We start from the raw sequence: 14,201 nt of genomic DNA, 5'->3' as shown, positions 1-14,201 counted from the left end.
AGAAAAATGCACAAAACAAGAGCAAGAATACATTAAAAAATACAAAGAATTACAACATTGTAGGAAAAACACAGAGAATGATCCAGAAACACACACAACTAAAATGAACAAAACAACAACAGAAATACACAAAATGACACCAAATAACACAAAATGACACCAAATAACACCAATCGACAACAGAAATACACAAAATGACTAAATCAAAATCTACAAATGACAAAAAATTACAACAAAAGTATGCAAAAGATAAGAAAAACACAAAAAATTACCCTGCAAACCCACAGTACTATAACAAACAGGCAAAACGACAACAGAAATACACAAAAATTCACAAAATGACACCAAATAACAGAAATTGACAACAGAAATACACAAAATGACACTAAATAACACAAATCGACAACAAAAATACACAAAATAACACCAAATAACACAAATCAACAAAAGAAATATATACACAATGACTAAATAAAAATCTACAAAATGACAAAAAATTACAACAAAAGTACACAAAAGATAAGAAAAACACAATTACCCTGCAAACCCACAGTACTATAACAAACAGGCAAAACGGCAATAGAAATACACAAAAATTAACAAAATGACACCTAATAACACAAATCGACACCAGAAATACACAAAATGACTAAATAAAAATCTACAAAATTACAAAAAATTACAACAAAAGTACACAAAAGATAAGAAAAACACAAAAAAATTACCCTGCAAACCCACAGTAATTTAACAAACAGGCAAAATGACAACCTAAATACACAAAAAATTACTCCAAAAGATGCAAAACGACAACATAAATACACAATATGACTCCAAAAAACATACTTTTTACAGGAAAAATACACAAAAGGAGAACAGAAATGCACAAAATACAATCATACCAAGCGTGGCAACACCAAACACACAAAGAATGACAGAAAAACACACAAAATCATTATAAAAACTCTCTGTTGTTTCCTGTGTTAATGCTCAGATTGGTCATTATTAATGTGGCCCTTCGATCAAACAAAAACATTTTTGTGGCCACTGCTGTGATAGAACCCACCTCTGGTCTATTACCATTCATGGTTTTAGGTTTGTCAATAATTAACATTTTCAAACCCAAAAAATCACAATCATAGCTGATAACTTCATACCATCTTCCACACCATTATAATAAACCCTTCTGTTGTACATTCCCACTAAAATGCTGCATTGCTCAACAGAGCCAAATCCTATTATTTCCATGCATAGAAGCAGGTTTGCTCAACAACCCCATTCACAAAAAAACAATCAACACTGTAGTGTTTACACAAAAAATCCAGCAGGTGGTGCCAGATGCTCAAAAGGCTCACCTGTAAATTTACATTTAGTTACATTTGCACAAATGCAAACAGAATATTTTCATTTGGATTAGAAGCATTTTTTTTTTTTTTTTTGCCAAAAAAAAATGTCCTGGAATAGAACTACAGGACCTAGTTGAAGGAAATACAGGAGAAGGAGAAATTACAACACACTGTGAAGTGCTATAATAAATAGATAATAAGAATAAAAGATAATTTAGGAATAACTAAAGACATTTTTGTGGCATAAATTTAAAGCTACTGTATACTGGACCACATCATGAGCTGGGACTCTTTAGGAAGACACAAACTGATGTCCTCAGACTCTCCACTATGCACTGGTTCTGAACCAGTGAGTGCATAGTGGTTCACTATTATCTGTTTCATGTGTGACATACTAAAGGCATTTATCAAGATTAAATTATCACTGATCATATAGGATGGTATTAATGTTTGTAAATAAACAAAGACAGGTTTGATGATCAATACGTAAAACCACACCATCACTTGGGTTTTGGTTGGATTTTTTCTGTTTTTATTAGTCGACAAAAAGATTAATATATTTTGGTATAATTTTTTGGTAACATGTAATTATTATTATTATTATTATTATTATTATTTATAGTCAAATTACTGTCAATTTAAAAAATGTAGCCGATGAAAACTTTTAGTAGACAAAATTAACATTGATTCACATTTGATATTGTACTGCTCCCTTTTATTAAAAAAAAAACAAAACAAAAACATTATTTATTTATTTATTTTTATGTATCGATGTCTTGTTACTTTATTGTTGGGTTTTGTCAGTAATACCTCCTGAAATTCTTTCCACAATGTAATGAAAAAAAGGAAGCATATCCTAAAATACTGTATGTTATAAATAGGAAAATATGAAGTGAATTGAGTGAATAAAACAGTTAAAAGTGACTTCAAAAACAAAAAAAAAGGTATGACTGCTGAGGAGAAGTTACAAACATCACAGGGTCAAGTGTGGCAGGAATAGTTACAGGTCAAGTCGGATCAGCTTTCATTCTAAAAGAAGAGCCAAACATCTGCCCAGTAACAAAAATTCTGATTCTGATTCTGAATTATAACATAATATTATATTATTATTCATGATTTAAAAATCATTCATTAGAACTGATGCACATCAGGATTTGTTTTAAAGACTGCGTCCACAATGCAGTCACAGTAACACTCCTAAATTGTATTATTGCACAAATAGAGCTTTAACGTTCTCACTGTGCAAAATGTACTATGATGCATTTATTCTGCACTCTGTTATCAACTGAATGTCCTGCTGACAATAAATAACAAACAATATAAGAACAATGACAAAGGAGCTGACATGACTACCTTAAATTTGATCACACACACGCACACGCACACGCACACGCACGCACGCACACACACACACACACACACACACACACACACACACACACACACACACACACACACACACACACACACACACACACACACACTCCTTTGTTGGGAAAAGGGAGGATTGCCATACCAGGAAAACAGTAGCAATGTGTGTTTGCTGGAAACGACTGGAGCTCTTCCAGATCTGTTCAATAACGCAGAACGGATAGACAGATACAATGAAAGAGGCAAGACAGTGACCTGCACACTGAGAAAGAAAATGATGTTCCGTATTCTCCATCTACAGAACAAATTATTAGTTATTTATTTTTTATGCATAATGTACATACTCCCCATGGCTGTTCACTTTACTTCCTTTCTTGTACTATTCATGTCCTATGTTTATATTGTATATATATATATATATATATATATATATATATATATATATATTGTTTATTTCTTGCACTGTTTGCACTGTTACTGGAGTTAGCTTTTTTAATCTCATCGTACATGTGTACAGTGACAAATAAGGCATTCTATTCTAAATGAATCCATGCAATAACTGTGTGTCTGTGTGATGCTTCTTTTTTTTCTGCAAGGAAATAATATCTCAAAATAAATCACAATGACTTCAAAAACTTAGATAAGAGATCTTCTCACAGACTTTAGTGCACATTTGTTCATTTTTTCCCAATTTATTTTGGACATATTTGCTGATCTAAAAAGATTTGCTGCTGATTTTGTTTTATTTACTGATCTTTATACAGACAAGTCTTTTAACGAGAAAATAATGACATAAGTAATGTTGATTACACAATGACTGTGGAGCACATACTTATTTAACCAATGACTATTATTATTATTATTATTATTTGTAGTAGTAGTAGTAGTAGTAGTAGTAGTAGTATAGTAAAAGAGCTGTAGCAGCAGTGTACAAAGACTCCCATCAAAACACCAACAAAACACTTAATCCATGCACGTTAAAGTTCCTCTTTTTGTTTATAAAGCATATTTCTGATTTTAGAATGTTAGAATATCTTCCTTTATATAAAATTCAAAACATAGTGAAATTGTATTTGTGAATAAATACCGGTACATGATAAAAGAATATGAAAGAATTGTTTACATTCACTTTGTAGTTTAGGAAAATTTGCATGATAAAAAATGTTATTCTTTTTTTTTTTTTTTGCATTTCAATGTTGTTGTTCATCCCTTATGTGACGCTGTAAAATGATGAGATTTTCTTGCTTTTTAATGGTTTCCAGTGAAAACAACACCCCAAAATAACTCAAGGAATTCCTGAGAACTGATAAAGTAACTTTTTTTAATTCTGTGCAAAAAAAAATCGTCTTGTTTTACTCCATTATGAAAAAGAGCATCAAACATATTGATAAGATAATGGATTTTTTTTTAATATATATATATATAAAACTATTAATTGAACCATATACATGTTCATTAACTGCAAACCTGTAAACATGGTTTAGCTCTTGTGTTGTGTTGAAATCTCTTCAGAAGTCTCTTTAATATTTCCAATGTTGTGTTTCATGTTATAATTGATACAATAGTAAATGTAACAATAATATTTGTTCATTATTTATACACAAAAATGAACAAGATGGAATCTGTGAGGACTTTAATAATATAACCTAAAGGCTCCTAAAGATCTTTAAAGTGTTTAAAAAAGGGGTGGTAAACAGAGCAGTTTGATTTTAAGTAGGTTACAGATTATTGAATAGAAAAAAATGAGCATTTTCAACATATTGTGTCCTAGTTTGCACTACAACAGATACATACAGAATGTAACGCACCAAAATATCCAAGCCATAAATGACAGATATCAGTCCCTGTGCTAGAAAAAAATATTGATTATTGAGGAGTTTTGCTAAATTTATGATTTTAAAGGGACTGTAATATCTTCCAGCATTCGGTAAGTTACACATTATTAATCTTTTCTCTGTCATTTTTACTTTCTCCTGTGGGCCAATTTGAATGTTGAAAAGGGCCGGATTTGGCCCCTGGGCCTTGAGTTTAGCACGTGGTTTAAAGATATTTCTAAACAAATAAACCTTATCTGCTGCTCCATAATGTTTTATTCAAACTATACTTATTTAAAAATAAACATATTAATAATATATCTCGATATTTTTTTTCTCTTATCGATTAACGATATGCTCGTGCTAAGTAATAGGGTGTCACTGGTGAGAAAGATCCTATTGTTTGTTTACAGAAAGCACTTCTAGAAATACTTATTTGTTTACATTGGTATGTTGACACTTATTTACAGAAACGTTGCACTAAAATAGTGTCACTGTTCATAGGACACTTTTTCAATTTATTGTCTTTCAGAGATATAAAATAAAAATTGTGTTTTTTCACTTAATCTTGTTTTTTCTTGTCACATCATAGATTATCGTAGATTGATTTCTGACCAATATATCGATAATCGCAGTATCGTCATATCGTGAGATAATTGTTATCGTGAGTTTTGTATCGCATATCGTATTGTGAGCTACCCAGAGGTTCCCACCTCCAGTTATCACTCATACCATGTACAATATCTGTAAACGTGCATAGTTAGTTATTAATGCCAAATGAAATGTGACAAAGACAACTATATTACTCGTGAAATATTTATTAATATGATTTATTTATTTTAAATTAAGGTACAAGTTTGCCTCTGTATTATGAAATGAGTGCATACTAAGTAGTTTTTGTGTAGTTGTATAGAGCAATAATGTATGGTTGTCACAAAACACACGGCACGGCCGGACTTGCCTCACGGCACAACAGTGTGCCGCGGCAACCACGCTGTTGCAATTCATCGTTTGTTTTTGTTTTTTTTTTAATTTTCTAAACAATTGTTCTGTTATCATTTTACATGTTCTAAATAAAGACACCAATCAATCACGAAGAAGAAGAAGAATGTAATTAGTTGTTCAGATTAGTCTTTTTTTATTATTGAATGTTTCCATGACAAGCTGATAATCATCTGAGTTTTACTGGCATTATAAAGTTAGTTTATCGTCATTGCTTCATACTGTGTTATTACTAGTGAATGGTGATCATGACAGGTTAACAGCTGTGTGTTGTTGTCATTGTTGTGTTGGGGAAATTCCTCAGACTGTGTCCAACATCGGTGCGGTGAACTATCTACGGCCTGGCTCTTTCTTGTTCTGCACGCCATCAACAAGCGGCCCTGCTCGTGACGACAGCGGCGGAAATATTTTCCTGCTCTTCAAAATGGCACCGTCTCAATCAGGAAGTGGGGAAAACAACTCCGAGGAATAAGTTGTGTAAAACCCGCTGCTCTGGGGCGCCTTTTGACGCGACTCTTCGACCACAGCAGAGTAACCTTACCCGGGCTTTGGATCGAGAATAGGGTCACACTTTGACGGTGAGTGTACCGGGGGAGAAGCCGAACGACACATCGGCAGCTGCTTCGTAACGAGATGCGTTCACGGATGCCTCTCCTAGGAGCGCACGGTTTCTGTTACGGCTTACTCCGTTGTGCGGCGATCTTTTTGGAAACTATCGCCACAAGTCGCTCGGTCCTGATAATGAAAAATAATGTTCACCGTGAAACATGATATTAATCGTTTCAGTCCTGTTTTAATGCGTATTGCTGCTGTTTTGTTTGTGTAAACCCCAAAGCCTTTCACCTAGCTAGTGTTAGCTTGGTAGCTCTCCGCTGCCCATTCAATACATCAACCACAGTGTAAACATTGATTTTAAAACACTACGTGGTCTGAGTGCTAATGTGAAATATACAATATGTTTGCCTGAACAATTGCGTTAATATGTCATAAACTACTCGTTTCACGTATGATTTAGTGACGCTGCTATTCCCGATGTTTGCAGGCTTTGCACAAAACAAACGTACCATAGATAGCGGTGGTGTGCTATGCTAACTGAGCTATTCCAGCTATTTATAACTGGGTCGTTTCTGTGTAATTACAGCAAGGAGAAGGCATCAGGTGTGATGTTGATTGTAAATGCAGTGTATAGAATATAAACCATTTGAGTCACTGGTCCTGTTACAGGGCTACAGACTGGAGTCCAGTATGCTAACAGCCGTGTCGGCTACACTGTACGTAGAGCTGCTTCCTTTGTGCTAAACAAGCGGAGCTCGTATAGCTTCACAACGTTTCCTCGGTTTATTCAACTCCAAACCTTTCTACAGGACTGTGGGAACGTATTTCCCCGTGTTTACTTTAAACATATTTGCGAATAATGCTCGTAAAGGTCTGCACAAGGAGACTACCTGAATTACAGCGAAGAAATTGTGCGTTTACGTGCGATCCGTGGACACAACCAAACCCTTTGTGGCTCATATTATAATAATAGGCCTTTCTGCTCGGACCTGTGCAACTTACTTTCATATTTATAAGTGAATAAACAACTACATAGTTTTGCCCGCTGGGTTTTATATTCATTTTTTCTAAACTTACAGAACTCTTTGTTCTGTGTGTTAAAAGTAGGCCATTACGGTCAACCTTACAAATGTTAAACATGTGAACTATAGCTAATGTGTTTCTATAATCAATTTACTTCTGAGAACACTTTGTATTGTTTGGTTGTTATTAGTGGAATAATCTTGATTTCTGCTGAGCTTTAACACAGAGGATTTAAACCATTGTTATTAATATTATTCCTATATAATCATGACATTACATAGCCTGGGCGATATATCGAGATTTAAGATATATCGAGTTTTCTAATTTGGCGATATAGAAAATTATATATATACATTATTGCTTATTTTTGTTTTAAAATATTTGTTTTCGGAGTCGCTGCTCTTACTACTTCTCAGAACAGCATTAAAATCTCATTTAGATTAATTTCAGAGTGCATCCTAACGGGGTGTGAAGAAGAAGAAAAATCAATTTCCCGATATATCGCGATTTTTTGGGTGCCGATTTTAAATTAATTTAAATATATATATATATATTGTTTTTGTTTTGTTTTTTCCTTGGCTATTTAATCAATATTTTTCTTGTGTTTTTTACTTTTTTGTGGACGTGTTTTCTACAGCTGGAGACATTGTGTCATGTGTCACTGCTCCTGTTCCTATATAAAAACCTTAAAAATTGTGCCACTTCTGCACCTCCACTCCGGTAAATGGCGCAGCGCCATTTCTGTAGTAGAGGCAGTCACGGTGGCAGAAGCGAACTGACTCAAATCCCAAACAACATGGCTAACAAAATAACAACGCCTCCACGGTACAAAGCTGACGTATTTTGGCTTCCAACTTAAAGGGAGTAAAAACGAGATTGATAGGGACAACGCCGTGTGTAAGATTTGCCTCGCTCCCGCCAAATATTGTGGGAACACGACTAACTTACGAGCTCAGCTAGCAAGACATCATGCCGAAGTGTTAGCAGAGAAACAGCCGCATCTCTACGTTTAATTTTGATATTAACTGGGTAGAATATCGCAATATATTGTGATATTACGATAATATCGTATTGTTACCCAAGTATCGTGATATGTATTGCATTGCAACATCCTTGCCAATACTCACCCCTAATCCTAACCCAGACCTTTCCCTATAAATCGACACTACTACCAAACTCACTCACACGTGCTGTCTTTTAGGGGAGAAAAAACCAAAAGTGGCACATATAGTGCAGCTGTTTGCATCAGTAAATTTAACCCTGAATTGTCTTTCTGGTCAGACTTTATTTGAATTCAAATTATCAAGATTTATATCGTATATCGCTATTTTGAGAAAAAATATCAAGATATGACTTTTAGTCGCTATCACCCAGCCCTAACATGACTACAGTTTTCTTTCTAGTATACCAGGTTTTGATCAAATATGCCTATTCGTACAATAACCGTGTAATGCTGGGGTTTTCAGTTGAGTGCACAGCTTTGTTTTCCCCACACTCATCCTTGTGCTTCTTTCCAAAATTAAAATGTTAATAGGCTGATCACTTTGGCAGAGTTATTTATTCAGTCTTCAATCTCAACCTGAACCAAATGATTGGATGAACTTGATACAGGATCGCAGCCATGGCGGATATCAAATGTCTTTGATGATCGGATCAGGGTGTTAGTTTAGTCATTGTTATGGTAACAAGTGAGAGGAGCAAGTCAGGCTAACAAACTTGAACACAGTGCTTCGGCAGTGTTTACTCAAATGTCTGTTTTTTTTTTTTTTAAAGTTATTTTTAAATCACATGCTTTATGTTTGTGATGCAATATATGCGTGATCAAAATCTGTGTGATACCACAAGGATGGTGATATAGATGTGTCACAATGTCCTATCACTGCTTTAGTGTGGCTGACTAGTCTAACCCAGGCCATGTTATATTTGAAAATGTAGTGTAAATGCAATATAACCTAAGACTAAAAACTTAATCGGTTGCTTTGTGTGTGTTCTTTGTATGATATGTTTCTCCTTCCGTTATAAACTGTTTGCCCTACAGGGACGTACTCCAGGACCTGTAAAGGAGATACACTGGGAACATGGGAGGTTATTTACAAAGCAAGACTAGCAAGTTCCTCAGTCAACTCATGAGAACGAACCTGTGACCTCTGGTAATAGTAAAAGTGTCAGTCTGGGTCTAAAAAACACTTAGCGCAATAGCCCATAAGAAATTTCACCTCTAATATTTTGATTGTTTTAGTGGACTTTATTCAGTTTTTATTGACATGTATCTTTTTCTATGACAGGGTATTTTTTTGTTATGGCGTAATGCTAAAACAAGAATGAAAAAAAACTAGGCAGCGTCGTCTTTGCGATATTTTTAGTGGCAGGATGTTGGGGCGTCAAAAAGTAACTTTTATGGACAAAACAAAGTAAAGCTCACCAAAACACAGAGGCAACCATCCACAGCACCATCTAGGAATGAAATGTAGTACATTCAACATTTTTTTTTAAAGACAGAAATAAGTGCATATTGAATTAAAACACAGTCAAAGCTTTATTTTTATGCATTTACATTACTTTAGGACGAGGTTGTAGAGAATCTGCCTGACCTTTTCCTACAGGTATGTCATGCAAGAGACCTGCAGGCCATGTGCTTGGTACTTTTAGGAAGCAGGTGACCCTCCATTAGCCATAAATTAAATGCATCATTTTGGGATCTTTGGGCTTAGCAATCTACATGGGAGCTTTAATTCCTCTTTAATTCAGAATAATAGTTGAATCCTCTTTAAACTAACCTTGTAAACACGTAATTCCTAATGCAAATGTAATTCTGAATTAAATTTAAATCCGAATTAGGTAGCTGGTTTTATCTGATTTGAATTCCGAATTAAACAATTCCTTTTTCATGTAAACACTTAATTCCGCTTTAAATGAATTCCGGTTTTTCTGTGCGTCATCGGTGCTGCGGGGCATGAAGCACCAGTGCTTCATTAATAACGCACAGATTATTATAAAGTTCATTTTTCAGTCAACGTCCTGTATAGTGGAGGAGGTAGAGCAGCTGTTGCTTTAACCGCTGGCTCTGATTGACCAAAGTACGATCGTCTGCCTCCTTTCTCCGCTGCTCTATCTCTCTCCTGCTTCCCGGGTTAAAGCGAAACCGTGTGTTATTGTCGCGCTGCTGCTTCAAAACTACAATAAAAAAAAAGTAAAAACAGTTCTCATGTGGTCTTCTATGTTGTAGCCGAAAACAAAAGGTTTGTTGTGTGTTTTTTCCCGATAGACGTGAATAAGTCACGTTCGCCCCCTGTCCAATCAGAACCCTTTTCAACTTCCAGAAATAAAGTGGAATTGAATAAAACGGAATAAACCAGTTTTCCACGTGAATCTCAATTTGGAATGACTATTTCCATGTAAACATGAAGCAGAACACTTTAATTCGGAATAATTTAATTCTGGATAACTATTTCTGAATTAAAAAAAAACATCATGTAACTGTGTCCAGCGTGAAGCAAAGCTTGTGTGTCTGTTTTCTGTGATTTGTTCCTTTGTTGTCTTCCTTTTTACTTGTCTTCGCATGCTTTTTCTCCCATTTCCAAATGGTGTGAGTGATAAATCTCAGTTATGGCCCATGGGTTGATTAGAGTGAGGGTGAAAAATGTGGTGTGGAGGAGGGGAGCCACAGGCCGAGGTAATACGTTTGATTCAGTTACTGCTTTCCTGGAATCTGGCCTTCATTAGATAATAGTTCATGTATTAAACATGTATGTGTGGTTCGCAGAGAACATCGGAAGAAGTGGAGATTGTTGGGGAATACGTAGCTATGCTGCTCACCTTTGTGCTCCGACAAGAAACAAACAGTCCCTTATGATGGGCTGTTTGGTGTATCCCATGTCCCAGCGCGTACCCCAGACCTGGAGGCTATGTATGTGGACCGCTCCCAATCCACATAAGAGCTCAATGAGTGATGACTGAAATGCAGGAGAGTGTGCAATAGTCTTTCACTGCTCGCTGCTGCTCGGCCTTTTGGTTTTCAGTGGAAAAAGAGTGTCAAATTCCTTTTGTGAAAGGCCTTGATTTCAAAATGTGACTCATTCAGAAAGACAAAGGTAACGTGATACATTTATTTCATAATAATAAATACAGCTTGTATCATTGTTTTCAGTTCAGATTACCTTTGACCAGTTCTGCTTTTACTGTTAGAAGCATTTGCTCTTAATGTGATCAAGGAATTGTTGTTATTTCATCAAGTCATTGTCTTTTTGCAAATAGATAAATATGTTTTTTGAGGGAAACCCTGGGATAATTCTAATTATTTTTGGCTTGGACTTTAGCTAAATAAATTTCACATTATCATTTTTAGCATTCTGTATTAACTGTCCTGACCCACTTTGTCATGCCACATATGGATCTTAGTGTCTAGTCTTGTTGTTTACATATCAACTAAGAATTTTTGAAGTTTAGATAATGTGTTCGTCATAAAAATAGAATTGCACCCATCCCATCTAATGAAGACGTATTCACAGGGAAAGCCAAACTAATTGAGGCAGGATTTATTACAACGCTGACTTTATAGCAGGGCTATTTAAATGGCGTCCCAAGGGTCCCATATGCAGCACAGCTTCCACCTACGTGTGGCCCCGCCCCTGGTCCTGTAGGAAACCTTTAAAAAAAAAGCCTTTATCACCATTTAGGAAATGTAACTGAAAGTCATGAACATTAAAAGCAGCTCAGTGCTCACATGCCCTGTATAATTGAGTAAAAGCACTTCTTTGTCACCTCTGGAATGTTAAACTGAACAGAAAAATGAAGTTTAAGGTGTTTAATAGTTTATTTGAACAACCCCAGTGTCTTTTTTTAGTCTCAGAAACAGGATATTGTCATAACGGCGCACTTTTTAAAATGACATACACATGACACATGCTGGCACAGATATCTTTGTTTGATTAATACATAGGGATGTAACGATTAATCGTAAGGCAGTTAAAAATCGATTCATAGGTATCACGGTTCATATCGATGCTCTGAAAATTGAATCGCAGTACTTTTTTTAAACAGCAGAGCGCGCAATATTTATTTATCCTTCTCTTGTCCAGAAGTGTAGACAGCGGGCGGAATCTGCTACTACTCTCTTTCTGGCCGCCTTCTACCCTTATACATGTTTATAAATGATTCCTTACCCCTTTAGCACCGAAAGAATATCTGTAATATTACGTGAATATCTGTAAAAGTCAAATTTTTCTATTAGCTCTATCTGCTAGTGCATAGCATCTCTTCTTCACTGCATGAATATCTGCATGCCAACCGACCACTGGGTTACCAGTGCCTTCTGCTGGTCCAAACAAATATATGATGTAAATACAGTACAATGTAAGGTTTTTTTTAACGTCTAGTTGTTAAGGCACAAAATACATTTTCAGTTGCACTTTTAAAAAGAAAAATAACTATTATGCAGTTTTGCATTGTTTACTATAGAACCAGAATTTAAATTAATAGGCTTCTTCTTCATTTGTATTATTCCTTTATTTATTTCATTCAAGATTTATTTTTAGTTAAATTGCATTGTTTTGAATAGTTTATCAAGGGATTCTTTTGACAATGAAAAATAAAAGGAAAATAATACAGTATTTTTCCCGAAAAAAATAAAGGAATATTTTCAGTCATCATTTGTCTACAGTCCCATTTTGTAAAATAAATCGTGAGAGAATCGTATCGTGAATCGTATCGGGAGTTGAGTGAATCGTTACATCCCTGTTAATACACCTTCTGGAGGTTTTACTTCATTTGAAATCTGCATGGTATGATAACTTATTAATCAGAAAAGACATAATTGCTCGAACAAAGGTTGAAATTGCCGCTCGAAAGTTTGTTTTGATCTCCACTGTAAACACTCTCTTATTGACATTGTCAAAAAATGTTCTTGGTAGGATTTACAGGAAGCTGGAATCTACTGCTAGTCGTTTCTGCCAGTCACACCCCTCTAGTGCCCACAGGTCAGCTGCAGGGTCATCAGCCAGGATTGCAGCCTTGCATTTTATTATGGGATGTGGAGTCTAGTAGACGGATGCATAGAAGTGTTTTTATGACATTTTTCTTTGAATGACATTGAAAAAAACTGACTTCTCAATACATTTGTGGCATTTTCACAAGCTGAAAGTAGCAACAAAACAATTTTCAATGTTTATTTTGGGGTTTACTGACATAATCAAATGTCTGGCTGAGTGAGGTGAGATCACGGGATATAGGGGGAACAAAGTAGGACAAAAATGGTGTTAAGCTAATCACTGTCCTGCTTGTCTGTTACGAAACACAATAAATCCCAGGAGAGCTGGGCAATATATCAAGATTCAAGATATGTCAAGTTTTCTAGTTTAGTAATATAGAAAACCGATGTTTCTTTTTTAACTTGGTTTTTATTTATTCAATCACAGTACAAATAACATCATACAAGTATTTAATATTACTCTTAGAGTACAGTCAAACTGTCCTTTTTTGAAATATTTCTGAGATATATATTTACAGCTTATTTTGTATTAAAATATTTGTTTTAGGAGTCTCTGCTCTCATTACGTTTCATTTTCAGAACAGTGTGAAAAGCTCAGTTAGATGATTTCTGAGTGCGTCACAACAACAAGCCACATTACAGAACTCACTCACACGTGCTGTCCCTTAGAGGAGAAAAAGTCAAAAATGACACATGTTGTGCAGCTGTTTGTTAATAAATGTTTCTGTGTGGCATTTTTCATTATCAAATTTAACCCAGCATCGTCTTTATTTGGTTAAAAAATATTGAGACTAATATTGTGTATTGCCATTTTGAGAAAAAATATCAAGATATGAGTTTTGGTCCATATCACCCAGCCCAAAATCCCAGTAAGAATGAAACACTTGAATGCATCCGTGAAACTGTTCCGACAATGTCGTAGGAGAATGTTTACAGTGGAGATCAAACATGCTTTCAAACAGTATTTCAACCTCTTCCTTCTTTTTTTGAGCCAGTGATCTTTGATTTATTGATAACTCAGGTTTCTTTATTGAATTAACCCATTTGACTGAATTTACTGCAAACGTTAACAAGTGAAGTCATCTGTGTCTCCTTTAATGAGAGCTG

At 35.2% G+C, this 14,201-nt stretch overlaps 1 protein-coding gene across 5 annotated transcripts in view; it reads left to right on the top strand.

The window, feature by feature from the left end:
• Positions 1-5,777: 5,777 nt before the first annotated feature.
• Positions 5,778-14,201, top strand: part of sbno2b (strawberry notch homolog 2b) — a 92,688-nt gene continuing 84,264 nt past the window's right edge. For all 5 annotated transcript variants that reach the window (XM_028443966.1, XM_028443965.1, XM_028443964.1 and 2 more), the window contains exon 1: positions 5,778-6,108. The gene's annotated coding sequence lies outside the window, so the exon portion shown is untranslated. The remainder of the gene's footprint in view (positions 6,109-14,201) is intronic.

The sequence above is a fragment of the Gouania willdenowi genome, chromosome 4 (genome assembly GCF_900634775.1).
Source record: "Gouania willdenowi chromosome 4, fGouWil2.1, whole genome shotgun sequence".
Lineage (NCBI taxonomy): Eukaryota > Metazoa > Chordata > Actinopteri > Blenniiformes > Gobiesocidae > Gouania > Gouania willdenowi.
The sequence above is the reverse complement of the archived record's forward strand: the minus strand, read 5'-3'. Positions and strand labels throughout refer to the sequence as shown.